The following is a 19485-nucleotide window of genomic DNA, read 5'->3' on the forward strand; positions in this document are numbered from 1 at the left end:
CCCTGACTTTAGCATTGGAGCAGTTCATGCTCCGATGCTCTCCTTTGCGCTGCGCTAAATCACACAGGGCAAAGGCTCTTTCGGGCAGTGTGTTTGGTAACGTCACTGGCTCTGATGGGAGGGCTTTAGCGCTGCCCTAGCTGTTTTACTGGCTAGAGCAGCGCAAAAGCCTACAGTGCCGGTGATGTCACCGGGCTCCCTGAGCAGCCGCAAGAAGAGGCTTCAGCGCTCCTGCAAGGGACCCGGTACATCATAGAGTCTAAGAAAAGTTCACTTCCAGCAAAGAATTTCCTATAAGAAAATGGGGCTTCAAAAACATGTGGAAAAGGTAGAACATGGATGTATGTTATATGTATGTCTGTCTTGTACTAATGTAACAAAGTCCTCAATCCTGGGCAACCCCTTTAAGCTACACCTTTAAGCTACAGACAAGAGGTGTGTTCAAAACCAGCAACAACACTGAAACAAATGAAACTAAAGAGGCTATCAGATCACATCACGTGCAGCCAGTCTCTTAGATCTTCTGACCCCTGTCACGGGAGAGACCGTGACACGGACATATATCACTTATGATATCTATAAAGAAATAAATAGTTTAGACTTTTCAAAATTCAGATCTGAATGTTTACTATGAAAACATAATCAAACATTTGTATTAGGCCACATTCACATATCTGTATGTGTTTTGTAGTCCGCAAGAAATATGGATGCCGTCCTTTTGGCATCCATAGTGCATCTGTTTATTTTGCGGATCCATTATAACAATGTCTATCCTTGTCTGCAAAATGGACAAGAATAGGACATGCTCTACGGAAAGGATATACGGATGCGGACAGGACACAAAAAACGGAAAGGTCACAAAAAACAAAATACATTTGTGTGAATGTACCCTTAGCCTCTCTATTTCTATCACAAAACTGTGAAAAATTAGGTTTTGATTTACCAAATTTTGAGCATTTCTGTAAAAGTGGATTAAGGTGTACTGTACTGTAGACCTAGTGGAGCAGATAAAATATTTTTTTTCCTTCAAAATCAGATGATGTTCAGTGGAGAAATCAGCTCAGAACTGGCAGAAACCAGTGGGATCCAAGTACACCTATCTATTGTTCAGAGAAGTCTGGCTAGAAGTTGTCTAAATGGAAGAATTGCAGCCAAAAAGTCATCCCTTTGATGTGGAAACAAGACCAAGTAGCAGAATAATGGCAGCAGGTACCCAGGAGTGATGAGTCAAATTTTTTAATATTTGGATGTAAGAGAAGGCAGCTTGTTCACTGAAAGCCTGGAGAGTGGTACAATAATGAGTGTCTGCAGGCAACAGCCAGGGCGTTGCTAGAGTCTGAAGAGATCCGGGGCACAAGCCCACGTGAAGCCACACTCCCACCCCATGAAGCCACGCTCTCATCACCACCGGGGGGGGGGGGGGGCTTTCACAGTAGTGTTTAACCCCTTTCAGCAGTTCCCGCTTCAGTGAATGGGGGACTGCTGAATGGGGTTAATAACTACAGCCTAGCCGTCTGGGCAACCCCACAGATCATCCATAACAGTGTCATTCACAGATCTCACTAAAAGTGTCATCCACAGATCCCCATCAGTGTCATCTATAGATCCCCCATAAATGTCATCCACAGATCCCGATAAGTGTCATCCACAGATCCCGATAAGTGTCATCCACAGATCCCTATAAGTGTCATCCACAGATCCCCATAAGTGTCATCCACAGATCTCCATAAGTGTCATCCACAGATCCCCCATAAATGTCATCCACAGATCCCCCATAAGGGCTGGATTTCAGCAAATGGATTTGGGGATTTGGCCAGGATTAATGGTGTCATAAATGCTGAGAAATACTGGCAGATTCTTATCCACCATGCAATACCATCAGGGAGACATCTGATTGGCTCCAAATTTATTCTGCAGCAAAATAATGACCCTCAACATACAGTCACTGTTATTAAGCATTATTTATTATGTTATTCAGCATAAAGAATAGCAAGGGGTCCTGGAAGATATGATATTGCCCCCACAAAGACCAGATCTCAACATTGAGAGTCTTTGTGGGATTACAAGAATAGACAGAAGGATTTGAGCAAGCCTACATCAACAGAAGATCTGTGGTTAGTTGCACAACCTCCCCGGAGTACCCGCTAAGTTCCTATAAAAACTGTGTGCAAGTGAACCTAGAAACTAAAACTTTTGCACAGTACTATGTGTGTATATATTAGTGATGAGTGAATTAATGAAAAATTAGATTTAGCTGCTTCACCAAATTTTACAAATAATTTAGATTTGTGACTAATTACTTCATTAGGAAGTGCGTTCCTTTGTATGCAGAAGGCGCAATGACAGGGAAGGCAATTGTGCCGCCCCTGTAATTGAGCCCTATTAATACAGTGTTCATTGCTGATCACTGCATGGACTTTCAGGGGTTAATCCGGTTTAAAACAAACAAAAAATAACTAAATATTCACCTCATCCATTTGCTCTCAAAGAGGCCGTCGAGGCCATCTTGATTGTAGACACTGCACAGAATCTCACGCGGTGACGTGATGACGCTGGCCAGCGTGATATTTTGCGTGGTATCTTCAATCAAAATGGCCGCAGCGGCCTCTCTGTAAGCAAAGGGATGATGGGAGTATGTATTTGTTTTGGAGGTTTGTGCCGCCATTTCAGAAAAATTGATTTGTTATCACAAAGCACAAGAAAATTTGGCTTTACAGCTTAAATTTCCTGAAAATCATATCAAAGTCAATTTGTTTGGCTTCGATTCACTCATTAATAAATAATGGACAAATTTCTTGAAATTTATTTCATGTCCAATTCGTCTTATTTTCATCCAAAAAATTTGATTGTCCAAATTGGTTCTACAGTACATGAATCAAATATGCTCCAATTGGCCTGAAAATTGGTATATGTCAATATGAGGTCTCCTAGGACTCATTCAGCTCTTGAACGCAATGACGGCAATAGAAGAGTGACAATGAAATATATAGTAACTGGTAAAGGGATGTTTGATGGCTTTAACAAACAGTGTGTTTAAAAACACACCGCACCATTGCATATGTTATGCTTTTTCATATTACTTCCAAAAATTGTCTCTTATTAGTGACAGATGGTGCCTTTTTCTCCAAGCTAACCACTCTCACTTTCTCACCCACTTTTCAAATATTTTAAGAACAGTGTAAAATAACAAAATTTACGGGTTTTTGCACAAAAAACATTGTTTGCCAAAATGTGTGACCTTACTCAAAAAACTGGCAGATAAAGCTTTATAAATTCCCCTATCCTGTCCATTGTTTAACCAAACATGGCATGAACAGAGTCTTATATGTGACTTTAGAAAGGCTTGCAATGAAACAAGGTGTGTTCTTGATTCAGAGAGTTATATCATATTAAATTATCATATTATTATCATACTTCAAACTGAGACATTTCCAAAATTATTAAATGGTAGATGGTCTATATCTTTACCCTTCAGGCTGGGTTCACACCTGAGCATTTTACAGCGAGCTCCTACACGCTGTAAAACGCTCAACAGGCAAGAACCAATGATTCCCTATGGGCATGGTTCTCACCTGAGCATTTTACAGCGCGTACGAACGCGATGTAAAACGCCCTACGCCCCAAGAAGTACAGGAGCTTCTTTGGGGCGTATTGTCGTGAGTTCCCGCCCATAGACTTCAGCAGGAACGCGCCTAAATGGGCGTTTCTTGTTTGCTCATTTAAAAACGTCCTTGACAACTGACCACTCCTAGGTAACCAGTAGGGCTGCATGATATATCGAAAAAATAATCGAATCGCGATAATCGCCAAATGCGATATGGCGATTTGGCAGACCCGAAAATGCTGCGATTATATATGAAGGGGCCCCGCGCACATAACTGGCTTTGTGTGTAAAGTATTTTACTACTGTCTGAAACAAGCTCTCTCCTACTGATAAAATGGCCAGCCTCTGTACTCACTTTCACTATGAATGCACTGCAGCGAGCGGCAGCGAGCTGGCCGGCCGGCGCGTGACTGACGTCACTTAGTAATGCTCCTGCTTCCTGAATTAAGTGGGAGGAGCGTTACTAAGTGACGTCAGTCACGCGCCGACCGGCCAGCTCGCTGCAGTGCATTCATAGTGAAAGTGAGTACAGAGGCTGGCCATTTTATCAGTAGGAGAGAGCTTGTTTCAGACAGTAGTAAAATACTTTACACACAAAGCCAGTTATGTGCGCAGTTTAGGACACATGAGGGAACACATGAGGGGATGCTATATGTGTGTCTTATGCTGGTCCCCCTCATGGCCCTATGTGTCATAGCACACATCCCCTATAACAGTGCCATCCACAGATCCACCCCATAACATCGTCATCCACAGGTCCCCCATAAGTGTCCTCCACAGATCCCCCATAACAGTGTCCTCCACAGATCCCCCATAACAGTGTCCTCCACAGATCCCCATAACAGTGTCCTCCACAGATCCCCCATAACAGTGTCCTCCACAGATCCCCCATAACTATGTCATAGCTCCGCAGGAAGTCTCTTTTTTTTGGACACCTCAAGGCAGTTTTTCATTGGATGCCCCTGTTCTCAATCACACAAATGTGCGTATTACGAGCGTTTCCTAAATACAAAAACGCCCCAAAGTACGCCTCAAAAACGCCTGATAAAAACGCCTGTAAAATGTGCATACCCAATACGCTCAGGTGTGAACCCAGCCTTAGTGCCTGAAAGAATATTTCAAACTATTTCTTGATCTGTGAATTTTTTTTGTCCATGTCAGATTTTTTTTTACTTTTCTATTAAAAAGATCTTATAGCTGTCTGCACAGACGGATCCGCTCCTATAATGCAGACGTTTGGATCCGTTCAGAACGTCTGTGAAAGTAGTTCAGACGGATCCGTCCAGACTTTACATTGAAAGTCAATGGGGGACGGATCCGTTTGAAAATCGAGCCATATTGTGTCATCTTCAAACGGATCCGTCCCCATTGACTTACATTGAAAGTCTGGACGGATCCGTTTGCCTCTTCGCGGCCAGGCGGACACCCGAACGCTGCAAGTAGCGTTCGGGTGTCCGCTTGTTGAGCGGAGGCTGAACGCTGCCAGACTGATGCATTCTGAGCGGATCCGCGTCCACTCAGAATGCATTGGGGCAGTACGGATGCGTTCGGGGCCGCTTGTGAACCCCTTCAAACGGAGCTCACAAGCGGAGCCCCGAACGCTAGTGTGAAAGTAGCCTAATATGAAACCAGTATTCAGTTTTTTTTTATTTATTTTTTATTACAGTAGTGTTTTGGGCAGTAAAGTAATCCCTGTGTTTACAGCAATGATTTCACATTAACCCCTTTGTCGACACACATAAATACAGTTAATACAATATGTACTGTCATTTGTACGTTTTAAAGCACATCATTTTACTAGCTTCCTAACATATTCTTATGTAGTGTCTTACTAATGACATTTCAGTTTGTAAAACTGTACAAACTGAGCTGCCTTTCATTTTCAAAAATAGAACACGTTATTTGTTGAACTTACAAAGAAATGTCAATTTCTAGTTTCAGTCGATCAGAAATATCATGGGAAATTAACAACAAAATGAACTTTGGTGACAAGCCTTTCTTAGATAGTTTTAATTTATAATTGCAAAGTTAACACATACTAGAATATTTAAAGGGGTTGGCTGGGAATTCATAATTTCTAACAGTAGCCTCCCATACTGAAAAGATCATACTTTCCTGCTCTCTGCTGCTCTGGTCCTACATGCTGGTTCCCACATCTCCATTTTACAGTCAGGGTTTTATTTTCTTCCTCACTGGCACGGGCATGGTCACCAGATCCTCTCCAGCCAACTGTTGGCTTCAGCAGTGATTAGGGATGAGCGAACCCGAACTGTATAGTTCGGGTTCGTACCGAATTTTGGGGTGTCCGTGACACGGACCCGAGCCCGAACATTTTCGTAAAAGTCCGGGTTCGGGTTCGGTGTTCGGCGCTTTCTTGGCGCTTTTTGAAAGGCTGCAAAGCAGCCAATCAACAAGCGTCATACTACTTGCCCCAAGAGGCCATCACAGCCTTGCCTACTATTGGCATGGCTGTGATTGGCCAGTGCAGCATGTGACCCAGCCTCTATATAAGCTTGGGTCACGTAGCGCTGTACGTCACTCTGCTGATGCAAGCGTAGGGAGAGGTTGCTGCTGCGACGTTAGGGCGAGATTAGGCAGATTAACTCCTCCAAAAGACTTAATTCAGTGATCGATCTCCAGCTGTGGATCATTGAAGTGCTGATATTGAATTGCTCACTTTTTTTAGGCTGCCCAGAGCGTTTTTATATCACTTTTTTCTGGGGTGATCGGCGGCCATTTTGTGGCTTGTGGTGCGCCAGCACAAGCTACCACCAAGTGCATTTAACCATCAATAGTGTGGTTATTTTTTGCTATATCCTACATCAGGTGCAGGCTGAGCCTGTGTCACCCAAGTGCATTTAACCATCAATAGTGTGGTTATTTTTTGGCCATATACTACATCAGGTGCAGGCTGAACCTGTGTCACCCAAGTGCATTTAACCATCAAAAGTGTGGTTATTTTTTGCTATATCCTACATCAGGGTCAAGCTTTCATAAAGTGCATTTAACCATCAATAGTGTGGTTATTTTTTGGCCATATACTACATCAGGGGCAAGCTGAGCCTGTCACCGAGTGCCTAAAAAATAGGCCTGACATTTCTATTCCTCCAAATCAGTACTGTTTTAAAAAGCTGGTCAAATAATTTTTAGTGACCGTAAAAGCACAGTTTTTGTTCTGGGTTGAAAAACTATTCCCAAATTTGCCATTCTCAAAATTAGTAGTTTCTGCTATATCAGGCCTACTTTAAATCTATCCCATAAAGGGTATATTAGATTCAAGGTGCTGATAGGGTCATTCTGAAAAACTTAACACACACGCTACAGTGCAGATACAAGTCTAATTCTGTGATTAAAGGTATACCTGTCACACAGCGCCTAAAAAATAGGCCTGACATTTATATTCCTCCAAATCAGTACTGTTTTAGCTGGTCAAATTATTTGTAGTGACCGTAAAAGCACAGTTTTTGTTCTGGGTTGAAAAACTATTCCCAAATTTGCCATTCTCAAAATTAGTAGTTTCTGCTATATCAGGCCTACTTTAAATATATCCCAAAAAGGTTATATTAGATTCAAGGTGCTGATAGTGTCATTCTGAAAAACTTAACACACACGCTACAGTGCAGATACAAGTCTAATTCTGTGATTAAACGTATACCTGTCACTAAGCGCCTAAAAAATAGGCCTCACATTTATATTCAGCTTAATCTGTCATTACTGGTGTGCCTGTATTAGTGTAATACGGTACCTAAATAGATAGCCAGACAGTGTTAGGTGTCTGTAAAAAAAGGCCTGAATTTTAATTCAATACATTGGCCCGAATAATATTTTTCTTATTGTGGTGAACGGGAACAATGAGGAAAACATCTAGTAAGGGACGCAGACGTGGACATGGTCGTGGTGGTGTTAGTGGACCCTCTGGTGCTGGGAGAGGACGTGGCCGTTCTGCCACAGCCACACGTCCTAGTGTACCAACTACCTCAGGTCCCAATAGCCGCCAGAATTTACAGGGATATTTGGTGGGGCCCAATGCCGTTCTAAGGATGGTAAGGCCTGAGCAGGTACAGGCATTAGTCAATTGGGTGGCCGACAGTGCATCCAGCACGTTCACATTATCTCCCACCCAGTCTTCTGCAGAAAGCGCACAGATGGCACATGAAAACCAAGCCCATCAGTCTGTCACATCACCCCCATGCATATCAGGGAAACTGTCTGAGCCTCAAGTTATGCAGCAGTCTCTTATGCTGTTTGAAGACTCTGCTGCCAGGGTTTCCCAAGGGCATCCACCTAGCCCTTCCCCAGGAGTGGAAGAGATAGAATGCACTAACGCACAACCACTTATGTTTCCTGATGATGAGGACATGAAAATACCACCTCAGCACGTCTCTGATGATGACAAAACACAGGTGCCAACTGCTGCGTCTTTCTGCAGTGTGCAGACTGAACAGGAGGTCAGGGACCAAGACTGGGTGGAAGACGATGCAGGGGACGATGAGGTCCTAGACCCCACATGGAATACAGGTCGTGCCACTGACTTTCACAGTTCGGAGGAAGAGGCAGTGGTGAGACTGAGCCAACAGCGTAGCAAAAGAGGGAGCAGTGGGCAAAATCAGAACACCCGCCGACAAGAGACTCCGCCTGCTACTGACCGCCGCCATCTGGGACCGAGCACCCCAAAGGCAGCTTCAAGGAGTTCCCTGGCATGGCACTTCTTCAAACAATGTGCTGACTAGAGTTAAGCGAACACCTGGATGTTCGGGTTCGAGAAGTTCGGCCGAACTTCCCGGAAATGTTCGGGTTCGGGATCCGAACCCGACACGAACTTCATCCCGAACCCCATTGAAGTCAATGGGGACCCGAACTTTTTGGCACTAAAAAGGCTGTAAAACAGCCCAGGAAAGAGCTAGAGGGCTGCATAAGGCAGCAACATGTAGGTAAATCCCCTGCAAACAAATGTGGATAGGGAAATGAATTAAAATAAAAATTAAATATATAAAAATAAACCAATATCAATTAGAGAGAGGTCCCATAGCAGAGAATCTGGCTTCACATCAGCAGAGAATCAGTCTTCATGCCATAGCAGAGAATCTGGCTTCATATCACCCACCACTGTAACAGTCCATTGTCATATATTTTGGCCCCGGCACCCAGGCAGAGGAGAGAGGTCCCATAACAGACAATCTGGCTTCATGTCAGCAGAGAATCAGTCTGCATGTCATAGCAGAGAATCAGGCTTTACGTCACCAAACACTGGAACAGTCCATTGTCAGATATTTAGGCCCAGTCACCCAGGCAGATTAGAGAGGTCCCGTAACAGAGAATCTGGCTTCATGTCAGCAGAGAATCAGTCTGCATGTCATAGCAGAGAATCAGGCTTCACGTCACCCACCACTGGAACAGGCCACTGTCACATATTTAGGCCCAGGCACCCAGGCAGAGGAGAGAGGTCCCATAACAGAGATTCAGGCTTCATGTCAGCAGAGAATCAGTCTTCATGTCATAGCAGAGAATCAGGCTTCACATCACCTACCACTGGAACAGGCCACTGTCACATATTTAGGCCCAGGCACCCAGGCAGAGGAGAGAGGTCCCATAACAGAGATTCAGGCTTCATGTCAGCAGAGAATCAGTCTTCATGTCATAGCAGAGAATCAGCCTTCACGTCACCCACCACTGGAACAGGCCACTGTCACATATTTAGGCCCAGGCACCCAGACAGAGGAGAGAGGTCCCGTAACAGAGAATCTGGCTTCATGTCAGCACAGAATCAGTCTTCATGTCATAGCAGAGAATCAGGCTTCACGTCACCCACCACTGGAACAGGCCACTGTCACATATTTAGGCCCAGGCACCCAGGCAGAGGAGAGAGGTCCCATAACAGAGATTAAAGCTTCATGTCAGCAGAGAATCAGTCTTCTTGTCATAGCAGAGAATCAGGCTTCACGTCACCCACCACTGGAACAGGCCACTGTCACATATTTAGGCCCAGGCACCCAGGCAGAGGAGAGAGGTCCCGTAACAGAGAATCTGGCTTCATGTCAGCACAGAATCAGTCTTCATGTCATAGCAGAGAATAAGGCTTCACGTCACCCACCACTGGAACAGGCCACTGTCACACATTTAGGCCCCGGCACCCAGACAGAGGAGAGGTTCATTCAACTTTGGGTTGCCCCGCAATATAATGGTAAAATGAAAATAAAAATAGGATTGAATGAGGAAGTGCCCTGGAGTACAATAATATATATTGTTAAGGGGAGGTAGTTAATGTCTAATCTGCACAAGGGATGGACAGGTCCTGTGGGATCCATGCCTGGTTCATTTTTATGAACGTCAGCTTGTCCACATTGGCTGTAGACAGGCGGCTGCGTTTGTCTGTAATGACGCCCCCTGCCGTGCTGAATACACGTTCAGACAAAACGCTGGCCGCCGGGCAGGCCAGCACCTCCAAGGCATAAAAGGCTAGCTCTGGCCACGTGGACAATTTGGAGACCCAGAAGTTGAATGGGGCCGAACCATCAGTCATTACGTGGAGGGGTGTGCACAGGTACTGTTCCACCATGTTAGTGAAATGTTGCCTCCTGCTAACACGTTCCGTATCAGGTGGTGGTGCAGTTAGCTGTGGCGTGGTGACAAAACCTTTCCACATCTCTGCCATGCAAACCCTGCCCTCAGAGGAGCTGGCCGTGACACAGCTGCGTTGGCGACCTCTTGCTCCTCCTCTGCCTTCGCCTTGGGCTTCCACTGGTTCCCCTGTGACATTTGGGAATGCTCTCAGTAGCACGTTTACCAACGTGCGCTTGTACTCGCGCATCTTCCTATCACACTCCAGTGTAAGAAGTAAGGTGGGCACATTGTCTTTGTACCGGGGATCCAGCAGGGTGGCAACCCAGTAGTCCGCACACGTTAAAATGTGGGCAACTCTGCTGTCGTTGCGCAGGCACTGCAGCATGTAGTCGCTCATGTGTGCCAGGCTGCCCAGAGGTAAGGACAATCTGTCCTCTGTGGGAGGCGTATCGTCATCGTCCTGTGTTTCCCCCCAGCCACGCACCAGTGATGGGCCCGAGCTGCTTTGGGTGCCACCCCGCTGTGAACATGCTTCATCCTCATCCTCCTCCACCTCCTCCTCATCCTCGTCCTCCTCGTCCTCCAGTAGTGGGCCCTGTCTGGCCACATTTGTACCTGGCCTCTGGTGTTGCAAAAAACCTCCCTCTGAGTCACTTCGAAGAGACTGGCCTGAAAGTGCTAAAAATGACCCCTCTTCCTCCTCTTCCTCCTGGGCCACCTCCTCTTCCATCATCGCCCTAAGTGTTTTCTCAAGGAGACATAGAAGTGGTATTGTAACGCTGATAACGGCGTCATCGCCACTGGCCATGTTGGTGGAGTACTCGAAACAGCGCAACAGGGCACACAGGTCTCGCATGGAGGCCCAGTCATTGGTGGTGAAGTGGTGCTGTTCCGCAGTGCGACTGATCCGTGCGTGCTGCAGCTGAAACTCCACTATGGCCTGCTGCTGCTCGCACAGTCTGTCCAGCATGTGCAAGGTGGAGTTCCACCTTATGGGCACGTCGCATATGAGGCGGTGAGCGGGAAGGCCGAAGTTACGCTGTAGCGCAGACAGGCGTGCAGCAGCAGGGTGTGAACGCCGGAAGCGCGAACAGACGGCCCGCACTTTATACAGCAGCTCTGACATGTCGGGGTAGTTGCGAATGAACTTCTGCACCACCAAATTCAGCACATGCGCCAGGCAAGGGATGTGCGTCAAACCGGCTAGTCCCAGAGCTGCAACGAGATTTCGCCCATTATCGCACACCACCAGGCCGGGCTTGAGGCTCACCGGCAGCAACCACTCGTCGGTCTGTTGTTCTATACCCCGCCACAACTCCTGTGCGGTGTGGGGCCTGTCCCCCAAACATATGAGTTTCAGAACGGCCTGTTGACGTTTACCCCGGGCTGTGCTGAAGTTGGTGGTGAAGGTGTGTGGCTGACTGGATGAGCAGGTGGAAGAAGATGAGGAGGAAGCTGAGTAGGAGGAGGAGGAGACAGGAGGCAAAGAATGTTGCCCTGCGATCCTTGGCGGCGGAAGGACGTGCACCAAACAGCTCTCCGCCTGGGGCCCAGCCGCCACTACATTTACCCAGTGTGCAGTTAGGGAGATATAGCGTCCCTGGCCGTGCTTACTGGTCCACGTATCTGTGGTTAGGTGGACCTTGCCACAGATGGCGTTGCGCAGTGCACACTTGATTTTATCGGACACTTGTTTGTGCAGGGAAGGCACGGCTCTCTTGGAGAAGTAGTGGCGGCTGGGAACAACATACTGTGGGACAGCAAGCGACATGAGCTGTTTGAAGCTGTCTGTGTCCACCAGCCTAAATGACAGCATTTCATAGGCCAGTAGTTTAGAAATGCTGGCATTCAGGGCCAGGGATCGAGGGTGGCTAGGTGGGAATTTACGCTTTCTCTCAAATGTTTGTGAGATGGAGAGCTGAACGCTGCCGTGTGACATGGTTGAGATGCTTGGTGACGCAGGTGGTGGTGTTGGTGGTACATTCCATGTTTGCTGGGTGGCAGGTGCCAACGTTCCTCCAGAGGCGGAGGAAGAGGCCGAGGCGGCAGCAGCAGAAGAGGTAGCAGGGGGAGCCTGAGTGACTTCTTTGTTTTTAAGGTGTTTACTCCACTGCAGTTCATGCTTTGCATGCAGGTGCCTGGTCATGCAGGTTGTGCTAAGGTTCAGAACGTTAATGCCTCGCTTCAGGCTCTGATGGCACAGCGTGCAAACCACTCGGGTCTTGTCGTCAGCACATTGTTTAACCACCTCCGGACCGCCTAACGCAGGATTGCGTTCCGGAGGTGGCAGCGCTGCGCAGAGTCACGCATATACGCGTCATCTCGCGAGACGCGAGATTTCGCTCAAAGCCGGCCCGCGCATGCGCATCGCGGGCCGGCAAAATTAAAAGAAGTATTTCGTCACCAGCCTGCCAGCAACGATCATTGGCTGGCAGGCTGGCGATTTTCAAAAAATCCAATCCAAAGTCATATAACAGATCATATTAGTAAATATGATCTGTTATATGGCTTGTCTGCTCCTGTGCTGGTCCTTTTCGTCGGTTGGATCCAGCACAGGAGCAGACTGAACTGTGAGTACACCAACATTACACCTTAGCCCCAGATCACCCACCTGCACCCCAATTAACCCTTTGATCACCCCTTTGATCGCCCCTGTCAATCACTAGTGAAAGGAAAAAAAGTGATCAGTGTAAACTGTCACTTTTTTTTTTTCACTGGTATTGGCTGTTAGGTTTTAGGGATAGTTTAGGCCCCTTGGTTAGGTAGTTAGCGTCAGTTAGCGCCCACCCCACCGCACCGCAGTCACTTTTATTCGCTGTTTAGCGTATCGCTAATCAGCATTTGTACTTTTATAGTATCTGTAAGTGATCAAAACTGATCACGGTCAGATCAATAATAGTATTAGTGTCACCTTAGCTCGCCCTCCACCCAAAACGCAGTGTTTGCCCGATCAGGCCTGATCGGTCGCCCACACGTGCGTTCACCCACGCCCGCCCCACCGCAGTGACAAAAAATATATTTTTTTTGATCACTGCACATTCATTTTACACGCACTGCGGCGATAAAAAAATCAGTTTTGATATTTTTTATCAACCGCAGCAGCCTCCGGTACTTCGCTAGCCTCCCCTTTCTTGGGTAGTCTCAGGGAATACCCCTAAATTTAGTAGTCCAAAATGTCAAACAGGGGGTATTCTTCTGAAGAGGCCTACAGGATTCTGACCCAGTCGGATGAGGAGTGGGAACCCTCATCTGACGAATCTAGCGGGTCAGAATATGAACCTGTGGAAAGCAGTGGCTCTCTGACCCAAAGTTCGGACGAGGAGGTGGAGGTCCCTGGCAGCACCAGGCGTACCCGGCCCCATGTCGCTAGACCACAGGTTACGCAGGATCCGCTTCAAGAGCAGCAGAGTGGGGCTGTCGCTGCCGGATCACGTGGTGAGGCATACACCAGCAGCGCAGCCCTTCCTGGACCTAGTACCAGCACTGCCGTACAACCTGGTGAAGTAGCGAGCACCAGAAGGGCAGTTGAAGCTGGTACGGTGGCACGTGCAATAGTTACCCCGTCGCAGCCACCGCAAAGACGGGCCCGTAGAGCCCCTAGAGTCCCTGAGGTGCTGGCAAATCCTGATTGGCAGTCACCAACTTCAGCCGCACCAGTAGTTCCCCCTTTCACCGCCCAGTCTGGAGTTCGGGTTGAGACGGCTCAAATCGGTTCGGCCCTGGGATTTTTTGAGCTGTTCTTGACTGCGGAGCTCTTGGACTTAGTCGTGGCAGAGACCAACCAGTATGCCACACAATTTATAACCGCTAACCCGGGAAGCTATTATGCCCAGCCTTTCCGGTGGAAACCAGTCCAAGTTTCCGAACTTAAAATTTTTTTGGGCCTTCTCCTCAACATGGGCCTGACAAAAAAGCATGAATTGCGGTCATATTGGTCAACGCACCCAATTCATCACATGCCCATGTTCTCTGCTGCTATGTCCAGGACACGATTTGAGACCATCCTACGTTTTCTGCATTTTAGCGACAATACCACCTCCCGTCCCAGAGGCCACCCTGCTTTTGACCGGCTCCACAAAATTCGGCCCCTCATAGACCATTTCAACCTGAAATTTGCAGATTTGTATACCCCTGAGCAAAACATCTGCGTAGACGAGTCCCTAATACATTTTACCGGGCGCCTTGGCTTCAAACAATACATCCCAAGCAAGCGTGCCCGGTATGGGGTCAAATTGTATAAGCTCTGTGAAAGGGCCACAGGCTATACCCACAAATTTCGGATCTATGAGGGAAAAGATCAGACCCTGGAGCCGGTCGGTTGCCCTGACTACCTGGGGAGCAGTGGGAAGACAGTCTGGGACTTGGTGTCACCCTTATTCGGCAAGGGGTACCATCTTTATGTGGACAATTTCTACACAAGTGTGGCCCTCTTTAGGCATTTGTTTCTAGAACGGATTTGCGCCTGTGGCACCGCGCGAACTAGTCGCGTGGGCTTCCCCCAACGGCTTGTAACCACCCGTCTTGCAAGGGGGCAGAGGGCTGCCTTGTGTAACGAAGAACTGCTCGCGGTGAAATGGAGAGACAAGCGTGACGTTTACATGCTCTCCTCCATTCACGCAGACACGACAATCCAAATTGAGCGAGCAACCCGTGTCATTGAAAAGCCCCTCTGTGTCCACGACTATAATGCGCTCATGGGAGGGGTGGACTTCAATGACCAGATGTTGTCTCCGTATTTAGTTTCCCGCAGAACCAGACGCTGGTATAAGAAGGTGTCTGTATATTTGATTCAATTGGTGCTGTACAATAGTTTTGTTCTCTACAGTAAGGCTGGGAGAACAGGATCCTTCCTCAAATTCCAGGAAGAGATCATCGAGAACCTCCTTTACCCAGGAGGTTCCGTGGCCCCATCCACCAGTGTAGTTAGCCGTCTACACGAGCGACATTTCCCCAGTGTCGTTCCTGGTACCTCAACCCAACCGTCACCCCGAAAAAGATGTCGTGTCTGTAGCAGGAGTGGAATAAGGCGTGACACCCGCTATTTCTGTCCTGACTGTGCTGACCACCCTGCCCTATGCTATGGAGAGTGTTTCCGGAAGTACCACACACAGGTACACCTAGCATAGGGATCACATCTCACCAGGACAGGCACACAGGGCTATTAGGGCCCATTCACTCACAGCTTCTGCAAACCTCTCCTTTCACCTGGGATAAAGTGCATAACGTACTTCGCCACATCTTTGGGCGATTTGCGCTTTGCACATTGTCCCATGGGGAAGGAGAGGTTTGTTCTATAAAAGGTAAAAAAAACTAAACAAAAAGAAAAATACCGGTAAGTAAAAAAGTTAAATGTTCAGTTAAAAAAGTTTTAAAAAAGTTTCTATGTTCTGTTCAACAGTTAATAAAGTTATTGCTTTGCGGCCTGGTTTTTTCTTTTTTGTTTTGTTTTTTTTACCTTTCAGGTGGACCAACCGATCGACTAGCTGCAGCACTGATGTGCATTCGGACAGAAGCATTGCGCTGCTGTCAGATTACACGCAAGTCGGTGTATGCGGCGCTGCAAGACGAGATTTCTCCTCTGCAGTAAAAGATACGTTTGCCGAGGCATATGAGCTGAGGAGGTGGCGGTGTTCCTATACTTTGGCAAACACTTTGTATATATAAAAAAAAAAATCCCGGCAATGATTTATTCATCCACATCGATTGATGTGAATGGAGAAATCTGGTTTGCCAGGGCATACGAGCTGAAGTGGGTATGGATGTTGGGCGGAGCTCCTATGTCCTGGCAGACGCCTTTCCCCTCCTTTTTCTTTTTTTGGCAGAGATTTTTTCATCCACATTGATCGATGCGAATGAAGAAATCTGTGCCGTTCATTTTTTTCTTTCAGCCCAGAGGCTGAACGGAAAAAAAAAATCTCATTACCCGTATGCTCAATATAAGGAGAATAGCAGAAACTCCTAATGCTGGGCATACATGTAATGATTGCGGAGACCCTCAAATGCCAGGGCAGTACAAACACCCCACAAATAACACCATTTTGGAAAGAAGACACCCCAAGGTATTCGCTGAGGGGCATATTGAGTCCATGAAAGATTGAAATTTTTGTCCCAAGTTAGCGGAAAGGGAGACTTTGTGAGAACAAAATCAAAAAAATCAATTTCCGCTAACTTGTGCCAAAATATTTTTTTTTCAATGAACTCGCCATGCCCCTCATTGAATACCTTGGGGTGTCTTCTTTCCAAAATGGGGTCACATGTGGGGTATTTATACTGCCCTGGCATTTTAGGGGCCCCAAAGCGTGAGAAGAAGTCTGGTATCCAAATGTCTAAAAATGCCCTCCTAAAAGGAATTTGGGCACCTTTGCCCACCTAGGCTGCAAAAAAGTGTCACACATGTGGTATCTCCGTATTCAGCAGAAGTTGGGGAATATGTTTTGGGGTGTCATTTTACATATACCCATGCTGGGTGAGATAAATATCTTGGTCAAATGCCAACTTTGTATAAAAAAAATGGGAAAAGTTGTCTTTTGCCAAGATATTTCTCTCACCCAGCATGGGTATATGTAAAATGACACCCCAAAACACATTCCCCACCTTCTCCTGAGTACGGAGATACCAGATGTGTGACACTTTTTTGCAGCCTAGGTGGGCAAAGGGGCCCACATTCCAAAGAGCACCTTTCGGATTTCACAGGTCATTTACCTACTTACCAGACATTAGGGCCCCTGGAAAATGCCAGGGCAGTATAACTACCCCACAAGTGACCCCATTTTGGAAAGAAGACACCCCAAGGTATTCCGTGAGGGGCATGGCAAGTTCCTAGAATTTTTAATTTTTTGTCACAAGTTAGTGGAAAATGTTGATTTTTTTTTTTTTTTTTCATACAAAGTCTCATATTCCACTAACTTGTGACAAAAAATAAAAATTTCCATGAACTCACTATGCCCATAAGCGAATACCTTGGGGTCTCTTCTTTCCAAAATGGGGTCACTTGTGGGGTAGTTATACTGCCCTGGCATTCTAGGGGCCCAAATGTGTGGTAAGGAGTTTGAAATCAAATTCTGTAAAAAATGACCTGTGAAATCCGAAAGGTGCTCTTTGGAATATGGGCCCCTTTGCCCACCTAGGCTGCAAAAAAGTGTCACACATCTGGTATCTCCGTACTCAGGAGAAGGTGGGGAATGTGTTTTGGGGTGTCATTTTACATATACCCATGCTGGGTGAGAGAAATATCTTGGCAAAAGACAACTTTTCCCATTTTTGTATACAAAGTTGGCATTTGACCAAGATATTTATCTCACCCAGCATGGGTATATGTAAAAAGACACCCCAAAACACATTCCTCAACTTCTCCTGAGTACGGGGATACCAGATGTGTGACACTTTTTTGCAGCCTAGGTGGGCAAAGGGGCCCACATTCCAAAGAGCACCTTTTGGATTTCATAGGTCATTTTTTACTGAATTTGATTTCAAACTCCTTACCACACATTTGGGCCCCTAGAATGCCAGGGCAGTATAACTACCCCACAAGTGACCCCATTTTGGAAAGAAGAGACCCCAAGGTATTCGCTGATGGGCATAGTGAGTTCATGGAAGTTTTTATTTTTTGTCACAAGTTAGTGGAATATGAGACTTTGTATGAAAAAAAAATAAAAAAAAAAAATCATCATTTTCCACTAACTTGTGACAAAAAATAAAAAATTCTAGGAACTCGCCATGCCCCTCACGGAATACCTTGGGGTGTCTTCTTTCCAAAATGGGGTCACTTGTGGGGTAGTTATACTGCCCTGGCATTCTAGGGGCCCAAATGTGTGGTAAGGAGTTTGAAATCAAATTCAGTAAAAAATGACCTGTGAAATCCGAAAGGTGCTCTTTGGAATATGGGCCCCTTTGCCCACCTAGGCTGCAAAAAAGTGTCACATATCTGGTATCTCCGTACTCAGGAGAAGGTGGGGAATGTGTTTTGGGGTGTCATTTTATATATACCCATGCTGGGTGAGAGAAATATCTTGGCAAAAGACAACTTTTCCCATTTTTTTATACAAAGTTGGCATTTGACCAAGATATTTATCTCACCCAGCATGGGTATATGTAAAAAGACACCCCAAAACACATTCCTCAACTTCTCCTGAGTACGGGGATACCAGATGTGTGACACTTTTTTGCAGCCTAGGTGGGCAAAGAGGCCCACATTCCAAAGAGCACCTTTTGGTTTTCATAGGTCATTTTTTACTGAATTTGATTTCAAACTCCTTACCACACATTTGGGCCCCTAGAATGCCAGGGCAGTATAACTACCCCACAAGTGACCCCATTTTGGAAAGAAGAGACCCCAAGGTATTCGCTGATGGGCATAGTGAGTTCATGGAAGTTTTTATTTTTTGTCACAAGTTAGTGGAATATGAGACTTTGTATGAAAAAAAAAAAAAAAATAAATCATCATTTTCCACTAACTTGTGACAAAAAATAAAAAATTCTAGGAACTCGCCATGCCCCTCACGGAATACCTTGGGGTGTCTTCTTTCCAAAATGGGGTCACTTGTGGGGTAGTTATACTGCCCTGGCATTCTAGGGGCCCAAATGTGTGGTAAGGAGTTTGAAATCAAATTCAGTAAAAAATGACCTGTGAAATCCGAAAGGTGCTCTTTGGAATATGGGCCCCTTTGCCCACCTAGGCTGCAAAAAAGTGTCACACATCTGGTATCTCCGTACTCAGGAGAAGTTGAGGAATGTGTTTTGGGGTGTCTTTTTACATATACCCATGCTGGGTGAGATAAATATCTTGGTCAAATGCCAACTTTGTATAAAAAAATGGGAAAAGTTGTCTTTTGCCAAGATATTTCTCTCGCCCAGCATGGGTATATATAAAATGACACCCCAAAACACATTCCCCACCTTCTCCTGAGTACGGAGATACCAGATGTGTGACACTTTTTTGCAGCCTAGGTGGGCAAAGGGGCCCATATTCCAAAGAGCACCTTTCGGATTTCACAGGTCACTTTTTACTGAATTTGATTTCAAACTCCTTACCACACATTTGGGCCCCTAGAATGCCAGGGCAGTATAACTACCCCACAAGTGACCCCATTTTGGAAAGAAGAGACCCCAAGGTATTTCGTGATGGGCATAGTGAGTTCATAGAAGTTTTTATTTTTTGTCACAAGTTAGTGGAATATGAGACTTTGTAAGAAAAAAAAAAAAAAAATCATCATTTTCCGCTAACTTGTGACAAAAAATAAAAAGTTCTATGAACTCACTATGCCCATCAGCGAATACCTTAGGGTGTGTACTTTCCGAAATGGGGTCATTTGTGGGGTGTT

The sequence above is a fragment of the Bufo bufo genome, chromosome 8 (assembly GCF_905171765.1).
Source record: "Bufo bufo chromosome 8, aBufBuf1.1, whole genome shotgun sequence".
Lineage (NCBI taxonomy): Eukaryota > Metazoa > Chordata > Amphibia > Anura > Bufonidae > Bufo > Bufo bufo.